Below are 18,847 nucleotides of genomic sequence, written 5' to 3'. Positions count from 1 at the left end.
ATTAGATACACCTAAGGTGAAATTTTTCTTTTGTTTCAAACATCTCAAGCAGGTTTTCTGTAAGTTTGTTTTTATCCAACTGCACACCACTTAAAACAGTTGCTTTGAATTACGAGTGCTATTAATTCCTATTCTGTTCAAGATGATTGTAAGCAAAGTTGTCTATGTGAGCACAGAGCTGCCTTCACTGGGATATGATCTGGAATCTCTTGTTTGCTCTCACTCTGTCTTTTTGTTGTTGTTCCACTTTGCAGAAAATCTTAAATATCCACTATTCAGCAACTTCAACCTCTTCATCCCACCTTGTCAACAATCAGGTAATGGAGTAATTTTCTCTTTGCTCCCTCATCTTTCACAAATGCTGTAGAGAAGTATTTCATACGGTGACATTTCATACAGTGTTAACATGAGAGACTGCTGCGTCGTTCCCTCCCTTCTCAGTGTAGCTTTCTGAGTGCCCTAGGGCAAGGCGCTTCCAGAAATGTTGGTTCAAATGCCATCAGCCAGAGAAGACAACTGATCCCACACAACCTGAATAAGCGTGCTGACAGCCGAACTTTTGGTTCTGGAGGGCTGACATCGCGACTTCCTCAGGCAGTTTTGTGAATCCACTCCCCCACTGGCCCTGCTAATTCTCTCCAGATGAACCACTGAACAGTTTCGGGATGACTAAAGCAGCATTTCCCAGTAAATGCACCCTCTATCGCTGACCATGCTCTTTTGTGATGTTCTTGTTTCTACAGCATCTCTCCTTTGTCCTCTTTATATTCCCTTTTCCAGGCTAATTTTTTCCCTGTATGTGAGCTCTTTTGAGCCCTCTGTCCACTCATTCCTCCCACTCTGCTCTTTCCTTTGAAGTTTCCACTTTGGCTCAAGTCACTAGGATGCAAGTTCTTCAGGGTTGGGCCAAAACACCTGAGATCTCCAAATAAACTCCTTTAGAGATAGGGAAGTATTCTGAGTAGGCCAACTAGCTCTGCTAAGAAGTGTAATTCACCTAAGAAGAGCACTTTCTTGTCATGACTATCCTGTTCTGCATTTAGCTAGCATCCAATCTGCTGGCTCTGTGTTGGCCATGTAGTGGTAGTATTATCAGTGGCTCTACAGTGTTGTTCTTAGATGTGGACTATGTGGGGAAGATGCAATTGACATCTAGTTTCCTCTGTTGTCTTCTCCAGCACGGTTTATGGGAAATACCAGCAGAAAAAATTTGTTGTGCTAATAAGAAAATGGTGTCACAGTCATCTTCCCTTTCAATACAGGATGTTCAGATTGCCCAGACCTGCTTGAAGTCCATTATAGTGAAAAATGATTCTTGTGCTGTTAAAGCAACAGCTGTGAATACACTCAACTGTACAGAGGCAAAGAAATCTTAGATTTAGCTCAAGCAATTAAACTGCTATCAAGCTTTGGTGTCAAGCTGTTGCAGCCCTTGTCTTATCCCAAGTCGTGTTAGTGTACCCAGAGCATCTTGTTACATTTCAGTGAATTAAGGATGTACTGAAAATTGTTTTAAAAGATATAATTATTCTCCATGCTTGTCTTCTGCACGCTCTGGGAACGTGCAAGTCACAGCAGCCTGCATCTCGTGGTTTTCAGGTGCCGTACTCTTGAGCAGTGAGTTACCTAATGCCATTTGGCAATACAAAGTTGGCATAAAAACCATGTGAGACATTCCAATTGTTTCCTGAATTGTCTTTAAAACATTCTTTAAAAATTGGGTCTGTATCTGAGGTCTGGAGAACAAGGATAAACCGCCTCAGTTTTAAGCTCACAACTATTATGAGTTTTTGGGGAATAAGAAAGCGAAGAATCTCCTTGAAAATGTTGTAGATGTTAAAGGTGAACAAACGGAACTTCTCTCTGTTAAAGTCATTCTATTTCATTATTTAACTCCTGTAGATTAGGGTCATTTTTCTTTTATATTGGAACAGAGTTCAAGACATTTGCTATCAGAATGCAAACATGAATAATAGATAGATGAACTTGATTGATTTTCTTAGCTTTATAGGTATCCTAAAAGTCAATCAATTTTAAAGGAAATTATCAGGTATGAGGTGAGAGTTTTACTGAATAACGCAGCTTACTTTTTTTTGGTGGTGTTATCTCTTTGAGTTTCCAAACTTATTTAGTCATACTTATTTGAAAGTTTAAATTCTATTAATTATCAGAATGGCATTAGATATGATGCATTTTAGATGGATCCACTCCTATGTGGCATTCAGAGGACTGGAATATTAAAACTCTTATATAAATAAATGCAACTTCTGGGGTAAAACGGGTTTGGGGTATACTTTTGTTCTGGCAACAGTATGCCTGTCCTTTTGAGATTTTTCAGGTATACAATGCGCAAATCATAGGTCTGATTTAAACAGGATTAAAAAAAAAAAAGGTCAGATTTTAAATACAAGTATGAAACCACAAAAAGAGCCTTGGACTTCATTTGGTGCTTCCCTTATTTGTTGCACAACTGAAATAATGACATGAAATTATTTAGCAGTCTATGATTACTACAAACAATGGAAGGAGATTGTTTATCAGCTTGCTTCTGCAATGAAATGTGAATGCTATGCAGCTGACTACTCTGATGATAATAGCCATGAAATCAATTCTCCCTTACTTTACTCAAGTGTTTTTCTGATTAAGTGAAACTTTTCTAGTTTAAAATTCAAACTTTTTTTCTAGTTTAAAAGCTGTAAATCTCTAAGATTTGTGACCAGTTAATAGTTTTAAATTCAATATGAGCAAAAAATACGTAAGTAATTTGTATAATTTTTAGTGATTCCTATGGTCCCTGAAGATTCTGCCTCAGACCCTTTCCTTCTGTTGATGCTGTCTCCAGAAGCCCTGGAGCCCTTCTCTTAGTCCTGTAGCAAGTGCAGAAATCTCCTATCAGAGATGAGGAGATCTGGGTAGGAGCATTGATAGTATTGTGCTGTGCAGGGCCAATGTTCATGGGAAATCAGCAGGGAAAGAAAGTCTGCTTTGTTCACATCCTCAGCATCTCTCACTTCCTTCTTGAAGTAGAACAGGAGTAGATCAGTAACCACATGTGTTGATGTCCCTCGTGAACAGGGCAGTGACAGAAGCCATTCTGAGTCGGACCAAAGCTTCCTCTTCCCCATGCTTGTCACTGCTGATGACCAGAAGCAGATGTCGAGTGAAGAGAGAAAATGCAGGCAGATAAGGATGTGATTTTGCAGATCTCCTCCCATCTCCAACTTTTTGTGGCTTCTACTATTTTCTCCTTAGGTGTTCCTGCAGACTTATCATGGACAGAGTTGTCATGGACTGCAGTCTCTCTCTCTCTTTACATCAAATCTCAGGTGCCCGTGAATTCTGATACATGTAAACTGAAAGCACTAATTGAGCAACTTTCATATATTGATAAACTCAAATAAGAGAAGCTTAGTCTGGTTTACACTCATAGACTTACTCCTGGGATGTTTCTAGTATCCTGCTTTGATCCCCTGACTATAATGAGGAGAGTTTGAGGCATGGACAGAGCCGTCAGGCACAGTAAATACACAGATACCAGCTAGGTGCTCATTTTTCATTTGTTAAAACTTTCTCTAATTCTACAGCTGAAGGAAAGCGAAAATGTAGCAATTCCTCTCAAGCCAGTGAAGAGAAACAACTTTCAGGCTGGATGTTTCTGTAAGGCAGTACTGGCAGGAGACAAGATGAGTTTTCTTCCTCTTTTTTTCTTTCTCTCTGTTAGTTCCAACTGATAGTGAAAGAGTGTGGAGGGTTTGGGCAATTTAGTGGGTGCATTGCTGGCCTTGCTGCAGTTCGAAGACAGGCAGTATTGTGTATGGTGCTGAGGGCAGGAGTTGCAGTTAATGCAAAGGATACGTGAGGGTGGTGGGGACTCTTCGTAGAAGCATCTTTGTTATGCTCAGATCTTGAGTTCCTGTAGCTTTCAGGTTGTATAGATATGAGGCACGCTGAGGCCCAGAAATGCACAGAGACTTTAGCTTGTAGATATGATAATTTTCTGTTTGCTACAATGGCGTTTGTGCGAAGAGTAGCAGAGGGTGGCTTAGCTCCATCTCATCCTAAGTGTGTGCTGCCAAGGGAAGAATGGGGGGCAGCATCTCTCTTTTTAAGCCAGGAGATTGTTTCTTGGCTACCTACTTCTAATGAAAGTTCAGCATTATTTGAGATGGGGAAAAAAACCACCATCACCAAAATGGTGCCAAGGAGATGGTGTCATGTCTTCTGGTATGCATCTAATTCTATTGCTAGGAACTTTGGTTTTTGTTTCAGATTGTTAATGAAATCAAAGCATACCCTGGGCCTATCCAGGGAGTGGTTTAGTTTGTGTAGCTGAAGAATAATCACAAGACAATTTTCTAAAAACAATAGGAGATGAAAGAGGAAGTTTAAACCACTTCCCAGTTGAGAAAACACTATTCTGCTGATTCACATCTGTGCAGAACGATGTTTTTTCTTTTGTGCACTCACACTGCCAAGATTATATTAATGTGTGCAATAGTACACTCCCAGGTGTAAAGTCCAGTAATCAAACATCAATTCTTTAGCTATAATTATCTCTTCAAATTTCGTCTTAGGTTTCAGTTTGAGCTTCCCTTCCTGCCATATCCTTTATACAAATACAGTTGTGTTACTTAAGGATGCTTGTGCAGAAAAAAAAAATAAGAATTTTGATGCACCACAGATTCTGAAAGGGCATATCAACACACTGGCACTGATACCTCTCATGGGTCAGAGAATCACTCTGTGCAGGATGCGAAAGTTTAACAAAAATTACCTATTAAGTTAGGTAAATTGAACACTGTCAGTGTGAACAAACAGAGGGATGTTATGGCCTCTGTAAGTCAGCCCTCAAGTCCTTCAAAAATGCAACTGCTGGCCAACCTTTGGCCTTGTAACCTAAGGCAGCAGGTCACAAAAAGAGAATTCAAGATCTAACAAAGGCAGCACTTTTTGTACAGGATATACCTCACATAAAAGAGGAACTTCAGATATTTTCATTGTCAGATTTCATAATAATAAAGATGTGGAAAAAAATTCATAGACATTTTACCTACCTAAAGAATCTGAGATGATACATAAGCTTTTCCGTGAAATGAATTTAGCGCTAAGTATTCCGTGTGTACAGCCTGGCTGGAAATGCCATCACACACACTGTGATTTGTCTTAGTTGATATCAAAAATCTTGTTAACTCTTGATTGACTGCAAGCAGGACTGAGAACCTGCTGGATTTCATGAGTTTCCTTCTCTTGTTGAACAGGGGCTCTCTTCATCACTCTCCGTGTTATGTGCCCTAATTTAAGTTGGAGTTCAGTCATGGAGGTGCTTTCCTGCTCTTCCATAGCTGCCAGAGCATGAGCTCATAGTAATGGCTGCTGTTTTACACAGATCCCATAAATAGAGTTTTGGATTAATGACACAGTGTAGATTCCTGAGTCACTGGATAGGCCTCTGACTGTTCCACAGTGCTTTTGGGCGGTGAGAAAGGCAGCCTGCAGTGTGTTTGACTTGCATCTCATTGCATGTACTGGTTTCTGCAGGGATGCTAATTAGAAGATAAGCCTGAAATTTTCTTAAAGAAAAGATAGTTTTGAATTAGCTGAAATAGGTTAAAAATTAGGACTTGTTAAAACAAAACCCAGTCATTTAAAGTATGAAACTTTCCGTCTTTTTCATCTCTTACTTTTTTCCCCGGTATCATTACAGCACCAGATGGGAATAAGAGGGCTCAGAAATAAAGCAGTAGAAAAATTGAGAAACTAGAATGGTTGATTGGTTTTTAAATGTTTAATTGTATGTAATTTATTCTGTAACTTTACTTAAAGTAAATACTATATTTGAATTTCCAAAATTAATGGATGATTTTGGTAATTTTTGACAAGTTCTTCCTGGTGCGAATATAATTTTTTAAAACAAATATTTTAATGTAGCAATATAACTGTACACCTATTTGGATACTGTCATTGAGTACAATCTCAGCAATTCCTGACAATCTACAGAGGCTGAAAGATGGAACTGGAATAGTCCCTTCTAAAAAACAGATATGAAAGCCATTGTATTGGTTTCCATGGGGACTAGAAACAAAAATATTGGCGAGGAACCTATCGAGGGAGTTTATGATACAATGGAGATCATTTCCTTTCTTCTTCTTTTTTTTTTTTTTAAATAATTGTGAAAGCCGAACATAAAAATACATTTTTTGTGAGTGAAAAATAAACAGTTTGCGTTTACTTTAAGTCATGTTACTTTAAAAAGACATCAACAATAACTGCAAGAACTTGAGAGGTTATAAAGATGCTTCTTTTTTTTGTAGGCACTTCTTAACATAGCTGTCACTGCTAATATTAACACTGAGGGTAAACATGAATCAGATTATGCAGCAGAAAATAAGAGTCTTTGCTAACGTGCAACATTTCATTCAGAAATAATTATTTTTTTTTGTTCCTATCAATAGGAATTATAGTAGATCTCCAAGATGTGTGATATTACAACCCTGGAACATTATACAAGCTTGTAAATTCTTATACTGAATACTCAGAATAAAAGGCTAGTTGTGTTGCTAGTTACTACTGTGCACTCATCAAAAACTGTTTAAATGCTGGCAGATTGCATTGTATTGTGATATAAAAAGAGCCAAATTTAAGGTACAGAGTTTTCAAATCTAAGGTTTGGGAATATTCATTCTCATGTCAAAGGAGCCAAAATAATTTTTGGCAACTTAGGTTCATCCTGATGTAGATGTCATTAGTTTGAGTCCTGGGAGAGGTTCTGTGTTTGACTGTTCCTGAGATTCCTTCAGAGGCATCCACTCAGCAGGGAACACAATTTAGAACAACCTGAAACCTTCTTTTGCCTCAAAATAGATCACAGTCTGTGACATATAAGCACATCACAAATGTTAATCAGAACTTGTAATGCTGCAAGAAAGGCTGTAAGAAAGATTCTGGAGAGCCACTCAGCTGTTATTGGACTGCACAGTATAAAAGTTGATATAGAAAATAAAAGAAATCAATCATTACTGATTGTGGCAATTATGAACTCACTGGAATGGTGAAACAAGAATTTCCCAGACCATGCCAAAGAACTGCCTCTGTTTCTAGTCTGAATAGTGCGTTAATTTGCAGGACCTTTCAAATGTTTCCAGTATGTATACGCATCTTCTGTGTTGTGTACTTCATAATCTAGGCATTATTCTTCCTTTCTTGACTCAATTCCTGCACAGTAATCAGGGTTGCTGCTGGCCCTTTTCCTCCCCTTACTCTCCTTTTCCCCCAAAGCAAATGAGTCGTGTGAAATTTGAGCTGGAAGGTGGGAAGACTTCCAGTGACTCACTTGGTCTCCTTCTCCAACCAAACTTCAGCCAGGTCTCCAGAGTCAAAATCTATGGTTGTTTTTCCAGTCAGGAGGCAGAAAAATTTGCACCTTCTCCTGGGCAAGATGGCTGTTCTGTGTGGGATGTTTTGCTATTTCAGTGTGTGCTTATATAACATCTCATCTAACACTAATGTTAGCTGACTACTAGCATTAACCCAACTACTAATTTGAGTGGCATTATGACAGAGTATTTTATGAGAGTCTTTCAATATGGTATCCTGAAAATAATATCTGGAATATATTTTATATTTTATTGTTAATGGCATTTTATATTGTTGTGCTTGCTGTAAAAGAAGCATTTTTAAAACTAAGTGGCAAGATACAGTTTGAGCAGTGAAATTCTCTGAGTAGATGCCCTGGAGTAAAGTCGGATTTTGATTTCCTTTTACTGAAATGGCTTGTAAACGTCTTGGCTCTTGTGACGGTCTCCAGGCTGAGATTTGGGCAGCGGGGCAGTGCAGGCACCAGCCATGAGCCACCTGTCCCATCTGTGCCTCACACTTGTTGAGAATGGCTGCAGGTCAGTGAGGGGCTCCCACACACATTGACACCTCAGAGAAATGGAGGTTATTCAGACTGACTCCAAAGTCTGTAACTGGTCTATGGATTAAAGCTCAGAGAAGTTCAGTTTTATTAAGGAGTCAGTCCTGTCTGAGCCACTGAACTAGAGTAACCTTAGCTTGCTCAGTGTTTATAGAGCACCAACACCCCTGGAGACAGCCCTGTGTGTATCTATGAATATCTACTTGTAATAGTACTATCAAGTCCAAAGCTTTGGAGTTTGGATAACAAGATTGTTTTTCTTACCCAACTAGTGAGATACAGCAGTAGATAATCTCTCCTATTATGGCATGTGTTCCCATGCTTACTCTTAAAGCTCTTTGGCAATACTGCTCTTAAAAGGCACTGGCCACCTAACTGGAGTGTCTGATCTGGAGCACCGTTGACTCTCTGGTAGAAAGAAAGAGCCTCTTGTGGGAGGTGATTCCAATGGAGAAGAGGATGAATTATCCTGCACATATGTCTCTCATTGTTAGTTTTAAACTTCTCCATTTCAGAATGGCTCTTTTTGTAGTGAAAGTAGAGATACAGGAGTTGAAAAGTCTGGGCTTTCATCCTAATGGCTTCCTGTTTGGACAAACCACTTGTGCTGTGTGCATAATTTCATTTTGCTTTTTGGTTTTCTGCCTTGTTTTCTCATAGGATATGTTTATCTCCGAAGGGTACTACTCAAAGTTTGGCAGAATTTCAGTTTCTCGTGTTAAAGGTCCAATATAATCTTAAAGGATTCTATCTGGAAGTTAATGAAGTCTACAGTTAGACAGGAAAACAAGTTGAAATAAACTTTTTTATGTGCATTTTTATATAGTCATTGTAAGCTCTACTTTTTTTGAAAAAGGAACTTAATTGTTTTGCCACTGATTTTATCTGAGACTGTGGTAAGTGAACTTGTGGGCACCTACATGTTCATTCATCTGCTAGAAATCTTACAGCTTTCTGAGCTTCTGTGAGCTGCGAACTGAAGCTGCAGTTCTCTAAATGGAAGTGCTTTGTGTTCCCGTGTGGTCTGGAAACTGAAAATAGTGCAATATCTTAACCTTCTTGCAAGGGACACTCAATTAACGCACTGGAAACTCTAGTAAAATTTCTTGCTACAGTTTGGTCTCTGACTCCATCTCAGACTTTGCTCTCAAATTCTTGGTTCAGGCAGAGTCCTGCTGCCCTTACATGCACTCCACCTGGGCCACATTCCTACTCATGGCCACAGCCCCTATGTTTGCAAAAGACCTGAGGGACAAAGTGTTTAGAGAGGTCTGCTTTGCAGTAATATTTCTCTGGATCCTGGCACTCAGTGACAGGTCACTCTGCTTGGCTCTGCAGTTTTGTATTTGGTGGGGACTCCTGGCATGCCCTGAAAGTGGGAGTGGGATTTTTGCCACTGCTTAGGTAATGTGTTGTACCTCTATTCATACCTCAGTTCTTCAGGAAGCACAGATTTCCCTTGATTGAGGTTTCAGGATTATGGAGAAAAACTGTAAAACTGCCAAAGCTCTGCCAAGCCTTGGTTTAGACAAGCTCAGTCTTATGTTGAATTTCTGGTTTCATCCAGGAGAGGGAGCTGACTTTCTAGCCATCCCAACTGGCAGGCTGTGCAGGAGGAGCTTTTTCACAGCTGATATCCCATGTTTGAGTGATTGTTCACATATGCTGTCCCCAAAGGAGAGTCACCCTGGGAGTGCAAAACCACCCTCTCACAACATTGGTTACCTCTGCTCAGTGCAGTAAATACAATTACATGACAAATTCTTGACAGGGGATTATTTATTGTTAATGCACTTAATTTAAATGCTGTTACATATTGTTTGCTCTCTTCCCTCACTCTTCTGCCTTTTGCCTATTAAGGAATCTTAACAGGATCTGAATGTAATAGTTTCTCCATTGCAGCAAGCCCTGCTCCCTGTTGTATTATGGCAAGCATGGCAGTGTTAGCAAGCTCCTATGCCTGTGGCTGGCTGCCAGCCTCAGTTGGTGACCCAGGCGCAGGGTGAGATGTGCACAAAGCAGAGTGCCTGTGCCAGCTCCTGTGAGTCTAGGAAGCAGCATGCAGAGCCTGGACAGGGGAGTGTGCCCGTGCTGCTGCACCCTGAGCCCCTTCCCAAACCCCTCCCTGCCAAACTTCTCCTTGGCCTGCAGTCACTGCAGCACACATAGCCTGAAGGATGCAGGGTGGGAAAAGACTCAGATCCTATTTGTTGAAGTAAGTTAATGAGTTAGAAAAGAGCACGAAAGTAAGAAGGGAGATGGACTGGGGTGTTTTATAGGCACAGAAGGGAAACATGCAGGTAATTGTGCAGAACATCTGACCACAGCCTGTCCTGGTGAACGTTTGTCCCAGACACATGTGCAACTCTCAGAGCCTTGTGGCCCAAGTGTTGGGAAAACATGAGGCTGCCCTTTGCTGCTTGGGTGCTTTGTTGCACGCACCTCCAAACTGGGCATCCCTGTCAGTGCTGCCGAGGCAGTTTTCCAGCACTGCCTTCCCTCTTTCCTTTTCATCTTCCTTTTTTCTCCCTGTTTTTTTTTTTTCCTGTCTCCCTACTGCATGTTCTCTCTCACTCTCTCTCTCGCATTTTATGCTGTAGCAGTTAAGCAGACCTTGAAAAACTGCCATGTGTAAATCAGAAAAGTTCAGACACTAGAAAGAAAATGGGAAGAAAGCTAAAGCACCGAGCTTTTTTGTGTTCAGATGACTCAGTGAATTTGATTAATAATAATTAGTCTTAATCTAACTGTGTGATTTTGGGTGCTTGAGATTGGAGAAAATTTGGACTGGGAGGAATGGCTCTGAAGCACTCTGCACTCTGCAGAAAGCTCAGTGTCTCTGAAGCCATAAACATCTGAGTGCAGAGCAGATGGAATCATTTTTCTGTTAGTTATTTTAATACACAGGAACATAGGGAAATGAATATGGAAAATTAAAAAAAAAAAAATCTATTTACCACAAATTTAAAATGAATAGAACATGAAAGTTCAAGAGAAAAGGAAAGAACTTTTTAATCCTTTGAACGTTTGTCATGTTGTTTCTCAATATTCTGTTGTTAGTAAACAAGTAAAACCAAAGACAAGAAAAATTCTGCAAGGCATGTTATCTAGCAAAAAAATTGTGGTCCAGTTCAACAAGGAGTAAGTAAACAACGTGGTGTTGAATATCACTGGGTGGTGTGTGAGCACAAAGGTGTGCATGGGTTGAGATGATAATATAACCTATCTGCGATGAGAGAATTATGATTGTTCTTAATGTCTTGAAATGCTCTGGCTTGGGACAGTCAGCTTGAAAACACATCCCACGTCAGTGGAAAATACTCAGTAATACTTTAATAGTCCTCTTGAAAATTGTATCCATGAAGAATGGCCCTTTAAAACTTAGCAGAGTTAATTGCAGCAAACAGTTTATTGGACTAATTAGGCTACTTTTTCTGTTAATTATCCATGAAGACTGAGCATTTTGCTGAATTATTTATTTGGAATTATTTGATGAGTAGGACGTGCAAGTGTATTTCAACCTCAGGAACTATCTGTCATGGCTATTACTTTAGAATTCACTGTTCACACTCTGTCATTAGCTAGATAAGTCATGTGGTTTTATTTTGCTGTGATTGGATGTCACCCAAATTTACAGTTTTCAAGAAAGCCAGGCATATACTGAAGTAATATACTTTGCCCAAGTGATTGTTCAAGCTCAGGAGAATACCATGCTGAACTAGAAGAGCAGAACACAGAAATAAACCTACTGTGTGTATCACAGCAGTGTTTTTTTGAGTAGCTTTGGATTCAGGACATCTGATGACCACTGCTGGAGATATCCATTGTTTTACAAGCCAAAACAGTTTCTCCCTATGTTATAAAGTTGTACATTGCAATGCTTTCAGCACATGCATCTGTTTTGTAAAGCTGACGTTGTTACCCTGTGTAATGTTTCCCAGGTTACAATGGAGTTTTTGGTAGGTGTCCTTTTTTTTTTTTTTTTTTTTAGAGCTTCTTTTCAAATAAGGAATAGTAATTGGAGGTACGTGTTGTGAGAGAGTGACTGCAAAAGCTGTCTACTGCTGGAAGAGTGTGCCTACCAGAGTCAGGGTGAGACTGCATAGAGCAGGCATCAGAACCTGGCCCTGATTTGTATGTGCAGTTGTCCCCCACACTGCCATGGGTGCACCTTCATACTTGTTCTGAAAATCTGCACCTTACTGCTCAGACGTGTGTGCTAACCAGCATTGACCAGATTTCTCTGGCAGTGTCACTGCACAGCTATTCTGCCCACTGCATCACATCTGTGAGCCTAAATGGATGTTTTCTCAATTATTCACAATCACATAACTGGCCCTTTAAATTAGGCAATAAGATTCCAGACACCAGTTATGGCAAAAACGCACGATGTTCATCTCCATTATCTCTGTTATTTAAGGCTTTCAAAAAACCACTAACCTTAACTCCTACACTCAAACAAGCACACACTAGCACATAGAGTTAAGCCAACTTTTTAACTCCCAGTCATTAAGGATGTCAAAACATTCTGATATATGATATAAACTCATTATGACTGGATTTTGTTTTTATTAATGTAAGGGTTAGGTTGTGAGGAACAGAAGATTTTTTTTAAGCCTCTTACTTCTTAGACACAGTGTGATTCGGTGGTTTAACATTGTTACATTTTAAAGGGCTCGTTAAGCTCTAATCAGAGTACATTAAGCACTAACATTTTTAAAGTGCATAATAAGACCTAAACATTTAATAGCATATTAACTTGTAACATAAACCAAGCACAGTCATAGTGTTGTCTTTTTCCTAGTGTTTTTTTCCTGTAACAAGTTCATACGAGTAGCTTATAGCTTTAAGAACTATTAGAAAGTTTGGTGTTTTTCGGTCCATCCTGGGAAAAACAAAAACAACAGGAAATTTCTGTACAATAAATTCTGTTTGAAGTGAAATTAAAAAATTGATGCAGAAAGATTTGCTCTGAGAGTTCCCATCTCTGAATGTTAACTTAACACGCAGCGTATGCTGCTAGAGAAAAGAGCTGTTTACAGTGGAATGCCATTTTGTACTGGGAAAATGGTTTTGCTTGACAAGTTTTACTCAGATCTGATAACTTTGGAGTCATCCGTGAACAAGCACTGTGGGATGGGCTCTTGTCAGTGATAAAGATTCATGATCAGTCCATGGGGAGATCTTTTTTTTTTTTTCCCTGGTATAATTCCCTTTGTATGAATTTGGAAAAGAGGTACAAATTCATTGATACTGTGGCCCAGCATTTTCTTTTGAGGATTTAAGAAGGGAAAAAAAAGAAAAGAAAAAAAAAAGTGCATCATAGCCTGTCAGCATCTCTTCTTAATTGGTTTGGAACCTCTTGGTGAGTGAATGCAGGCACACCTTCCCTCCGGGGAGCTGTGCACACCACCTCTGCAGCTATCTCAACCCTTCCCAGGTTACGGCACGGCAGCTGAGCTGCCTTGTGGACCTTCATCTTCCCCATGGTACTATTGAGAGGAAGTTGTGGTTCAGTCGTTTGAACTGCAGGAGCAGCTGCTCCTGCTTTTGTAGCATGGCTGTGACCTCACTGCCTTCTGTGGTGATGGCAGAAGGAGGATGGTGGTGGTGTCCTTGGTAAATGGTTTGTAAAATGAGGTGGGAGGCAGCTGGGTGAAGCTGACTCAGAGCTGTTGGTGCAGTAGTTGGTGATAGTGGACTGCATCCTCCCTGGATGTGAACAGTTACAATGATGTAGAAATACGCTTGTGGATTTGATTAATAAGCCACTATCGCTGTGAAACTGCCTCTCCATTACTGCTCTGTTACAGTGAGAGGATGAGGGCCCCGACATCCATGTCCCAAAGATGATAGTCTCTTATATGTGCATTACTGCCAAGTCCAGTCCTGTGCAGGCAGCACCTGTGAGGCTGGCAGGCAGGGAACAGAATGCTTGGAGTGATTCTCATAGGCTAAGCTGAAACCTAGGCGTAGCTTTGGTAATTTAGATTCGACCCAGTCTTGGACTGGCTGAAAAGCCCCATGTTCTCCATCCTGAGAATGGGCATATTGCTCTTCATTGAAAATGCGGCCTGTACTGTGACTTTGAGGTAAGTAAGATGGAATAAGATCATCCGAAGAAGTGAGTGCAGGGTCCCATCTGTTTGTGACAGCAGGGCCTTAGCTCCTGTGCAGGATTCTCCTCTGGCAGCTAGCAAAAATCTGCACTGCAAGAGCAGAGAGGAGCTCATCCACAAAGGAACAGTGCTCAGGTTGAAGCCAGCGGGCAAAGAAACTAAGGAAGTGATGTACATTGTGCCTCGTGTCTGGGCACTGCTACACAAGCACTTCTTTTTTTGTCTGTTTATATTTTACATATTTACTTTACCTAGTTGGAAATACTTAAAATAAAAAATAAAACTCCATCGCTAGTTCTGGAATAAAGTGACCACAAGGAGGAAGAGGTAATGTGAGTGTGACTATAGAACTATACCAGGGAAGCTGTAACTGGAAAAGCGTTCCTGTGGAGCTGAGCTTCAGAGACAAAACCTTAAAATACTCTAGACCTCATCCTCTTTCATACAAATAGCACTCCATTTTTAGTAAAAAAAAAAAAACCATTAAGTTTATGAAAGGCACAGGCTTTCTTTACAGGATCTATATTTCAGTGTTAACATGACTGACATTCTGCAAAATGTGGGATGTTTGAAGGGGCGAACCAGACTGGAGAATGTGTTGATGTACTGATGCTGTTGTAACCCATGGTTTGGGGAATGTTGCAGGGGTTGTCCCTCAGGACTTTAGCTCTTTGGCAAACAGAAGAACAGAGGTGGAAAAACATTACAGAAAGTGTGTCCAGAGGAAGAGCCCTGGTTGTGCTTCATGTTACAGCAGGAAACTCTGGTTCTCTATTCTGTGTCTCCCTAAAACCTGACAACTTTGTATTTGTGTGTTTGTCAAAAGTTCAGATTTGAGTCTTGGTTTGACTGTGGCCTCCCTGGGGAATTCAACTCCTTGAGGAATTCACACTAGCCTAATCTGGCAGGAAACTACAAGCTGAGAATGTAAGAGGGCTCTTTCTTTGGGTAGATAAACCAATATCTCTATTATGTTGCTCTGGTTGCCCTGCCAATGTCATTTCATTGATTCCTATTTAAGACAGGGTACCCTGTATTACTGGTGCCACAGAAAAGTGCCAGGTAGGCAACTTGGAGCATCCGGGACCATCACTGACTGATAGCTCAGGGCTCATAATGACTGAGTAGGGTAATGATTTCCTAAGCTTCAAATGTGATAAAATTGGTAGTGTGTTCCTTTATTATTATTCTTATTATTTGTCACTTTATGTTCTGAATTGTCAGTGGGTAGCAGCGGGTATTATCTTCATATCTCTGGAAAGAGGCTACAGAGTCACAGGATGGCCGATGTCAGGGCTTACGGAGGTCATTTTGTATGTTTGTATGTTTATCCTGCTTACTTTTTTTAAGTAAAAAGTCTGATCTCTGCTAGGATGGCATTTGCAGACTTATTAAGATAATCAAGTGCTTGCAGATCTTTGTGTGATTCTTGGCCTGCTTTGGTTTCACACTCACATTGTAGCAGAGCTTTAAAGGATAAAGCATGTAGAGTCTAGATTCTCTGGCATCTTTGTTTAGTACATAACCTGTGAGAAAGGTGAGGAATTTACCATACTTCATGGCAACTGAGAAATTGCATTTTCAGTTTAGGAGACTTGGATTAGACAGTGCAAGAGTTTAGAACCCGAAGGAATGGTGTGGAATTACATTGGGGAGGATAAGTCTGGGTGTTAGGAAAAGGTTTGTCACAAGAAAGTGCTCAGGCTCCTCAGGACAGTGGCCAAGCTGCTGGAGTTCAAGGAGTGTTTGGACAGTGCTCTTATATATAAGGTTTGAATTTGGGTGGTCCTGTACGGAGCCAGGAATTGCACTGAGTGATCTTTGTGAGTCCCTTCCAACACAGGATATTCTGTGATTCTTTGACTACAGACCATGGTCAAGGTGAGGTGTATTGCTATAAAGGGAAACCATGAGTCAGCCTGACATGCAAGAAGTTCAGATGGGAGAAGTGTTTGTTAGTTCCTGAGAAAGGAGGTTTAGAAAAGGAGAGTGTGAAAGAGGAGGAGAACCTGTCTGAAAAAAGCGGCTGCTTTCTGTAGAATTTGTGCCACTCTGAGATCATAAAATTTCTAAACTGTGAACTTGAGTGGAGTACCTGGATCACTTTCAAGTCCCTAACCTAAGAAGATGCTTTGACTGAACTCTATGCGGATGGTGGAATAGCATTGCACATAGTGCATGGATTAACTGTACTCCTGAAGATGAGCCAATCCTATGTACTCATAGCTCAGCTTATTTCAGTAGGAATAATTGTGGATGCTGAATGTTCAGTCTGTGTTTTGACAGGCATTGCTTTTATCTCATTGCATAGTTGCCTGCAGGTTACAGATACTTTTTTTTTTTTTTTGTAGAATGCAATGGATATGTCTATCTGAAAAGAAAATGCTCTTTCACTTGTACTCTGAGATGACTGGGTGTGAGTATAAACATATTAGTTTATACTCAAAACTAAAGCCAAGCAAATATACCTGCCTCATTAGCAAAGCTTATCAACCCGACTTTAGCAGAGTGCTGAAAACTATGTGGCTTCTAAAGTTCAGATAATGTCTGGCCAGCCAAGAGAGCTGATAGAAAGCTCTCATGACTGTTAAATTATGAAGTGGCTTCTTTTTTTTTTTTTTTTTTTTTTTTTTGTGGTTAAAGCATAGTAGTTTGGAGTTGTGTTATTTAGATGTTATTTGGGAGGCATTTTAGCTTAAAAGCATTTTTATTTAAAGTGTGGGAATACATTTGATAAACTTGTCTACAAGAATAGATGAAAAGAAAAATTTATAGAGGTAGAGGACATGATAACAAAAGATTTGTCAGATGTTTGTAAATTTTAAACTTTAAAGAGACAAATGTAACTGTCTTGCATGAATGTCTTCAGAAACCCACTGAGTTTACCTAGCTTAACATCAACCTAAAAAATTCAGAGGAAATGAAATTGGGGTATGGTTACTTTCTAACAAACTGTTTTCAGCTTATCAGTATAGACAAGATCCTTGGATAGCTATTGAATTTCATAAGTGAGTCAGACCTTTGCATGCATCACTTATAGAGATGAAAGCATATGGTCCAGGATAAAAAAATTATGAGGATTTGGCATCATATTAAATGTGTAACTTTGAAGCATATTTACACCAGGTTAAAGGGCTGGGTTTGAATCTCTTCCAGTACACTTAAACACGTGAAACCTTCTGGCAGAAAGAAGAGATGGGTAGAGTTTGAAGTGAATCCTAATTTGTGTCAATAGGTCACATCTCTTATAAAATGTGAGGAGTTAAGGTGATGTATGCTCATTTTCAGGCAGCATATAGAATTGCAACAGTTTTTAAATAGAGTGCAAGTTCTCTTTTTTTCTTGGAACAAAAATGTTGATGTGAAATTGAAAACTCATTTCAGATGCCTGCTGGGCTGGCAGGGTATCAAGTTGTTTGGCTTGACTGTCTCTCTCTTCCACTCCCTTCACATTGTTTACAGACAACATTCTCAACTCCAACTGACTGTATTTAAATATCAAGTAAGTATGTGCAGGAGGACTTGGAAAAGGGCACCACACTGTAGAGTTTCTGTATCTTAGATTGGTTGGGAAAAGACCTTGCGGGCAAATTGCAAAGTACCTTCCTAAGCAAAGTGTGTGAGGGGGAGAGAATGTGCGTGACAGAGAGAAAGCAGGTAGGAAGAGACACACAATTTTTGGACAGTGATTTCTGGCATCTAATGAGAACTGAGAAAGTGGGTAACACCCAGCTTTTCTTCAGGTTGCATGTGCTGATGTGAAAGGTCTTTTGGATGTGATTAAGGAAAAGGGGGCTCTTCCTGCAAGGTGCAGTTAAGGGTGCATGAATACTCACACAGTCAGCCTGGATCTTGCCTGGATGTGTGACTTGGTCCATTGGGAATCCATATAGAATTTTCTTTATTTAAGTATGGGGGTGGTTTAAGCACAAATTTTGCTAAGTGTGGGTCTCCTTTAACCCATTTTCCTGTAATGTGAGCTGGAATTTTTGTATCCTAGTAGATAGTTCAAGGGTTGTTAATCCTGCAGTGTTCTTGGAGTACAGGCATGTTGTCCTGCAGCTGGCTGGGACGGAGTCCTAAAGCATCTCAGCCCAAAGTGCTCTAAGATATGACCTCAGACATAGGTAACTGTGAAACCAAAAAGGTAGCATGCATATGGTTTTGGAGAGGAGGGATTTGCATCTATGATAAGTAATGTTGTCCGTGTAGATTAAATACCTGGGAAGGCCAGCCATGGGAGTGCTGGTGCATGAGAGCTCATGGGAGATGCTTATCCACTGGCAGGCTAAGAGCAATGATGCCAACATTGATGATGCAGCCACCACTGAGGGAGCTAGCCCAGCCATAAGCTTTGGTTTGCTGTCATCCAAAAAGCTCTTGATATTCTTGAATTTTTAAAATATATAAAGCTTTCTCTAACTTACGACAGTCTCTTTCTCTTGATTATGCACTTTTTCTTGTCAAATTTGGTTAATGTAAGTAATATGATGCAAACGGTAAGTAAGCAGGAGAAGAACCTTTTATCTTCACTTATCTACACGGATGAGTTTTACATGTACAAAGATGATTGGTGACCCAGCATGACCTGGACCTTAATTGCTTTATCCAGAAAATTCATTCATCTTTGCACAGAATTCTATCAGATTTTTTCATCATTTGCAAAAAGAAAACACCAAAAAACAGCCACCTCTCAAATTTATGTCCAATAGCTCATCAGATTCAAACAATGATATGATAGGGCAGGAGAAATAGAGGAGTTGGGTGGGACTAGGGAGATTTCTTTGGGAGCCTCATCTACCAAATGTGCTTA

General features: G+C 40.1%; 1 long non-coding RNA gene across 2 annotated transcripts in view; it reads left to right on the top strand.

Annotated features, from left to right (window-relative positions):
• The first annotated feature begins 246 nt into the window (after positions 1–246).
• LOC128082025 (uncharacterized) overlaps positions 247–18,847 on the top strand; it is a 99,079-nt gene continuing 80,478 nt past the window's right edge. The window contains exon 1 of one of the 2 annotated variants that reach the window (XR_008207513.1): positions 247–317. This is a non-coding gene — a long non-coding RNA (uncharacterized LOC128082025). The remainder of the gene's footprint in view (positions 318–18,847) is intronic. The other variant, XR_008207512.1, reaches the window with a different exon arrangement.

The sequence above is a fragment of the Tympanuchus pallidicinctus genome, unplaced genomic scaffold (assembly GCF_026119805.1).
Source record: "Tympanuchus pallidicinctus isolate F22 unplaced genomic scaffold, pur_lepc_1.0 scaffold22, whole genome shotgun sequence".
NCBI lineage: Eukaryota > Metazoa > Chordata > Aves > Galliformes > Phasianidae > Tympanuchus > Tympanuchus pallidicinctus.
The sequence above is the reverse complement of the archived record's forward strand: the minus strand, read 5'-3'. Positions and strand labels throughout refer to the sequence as shown.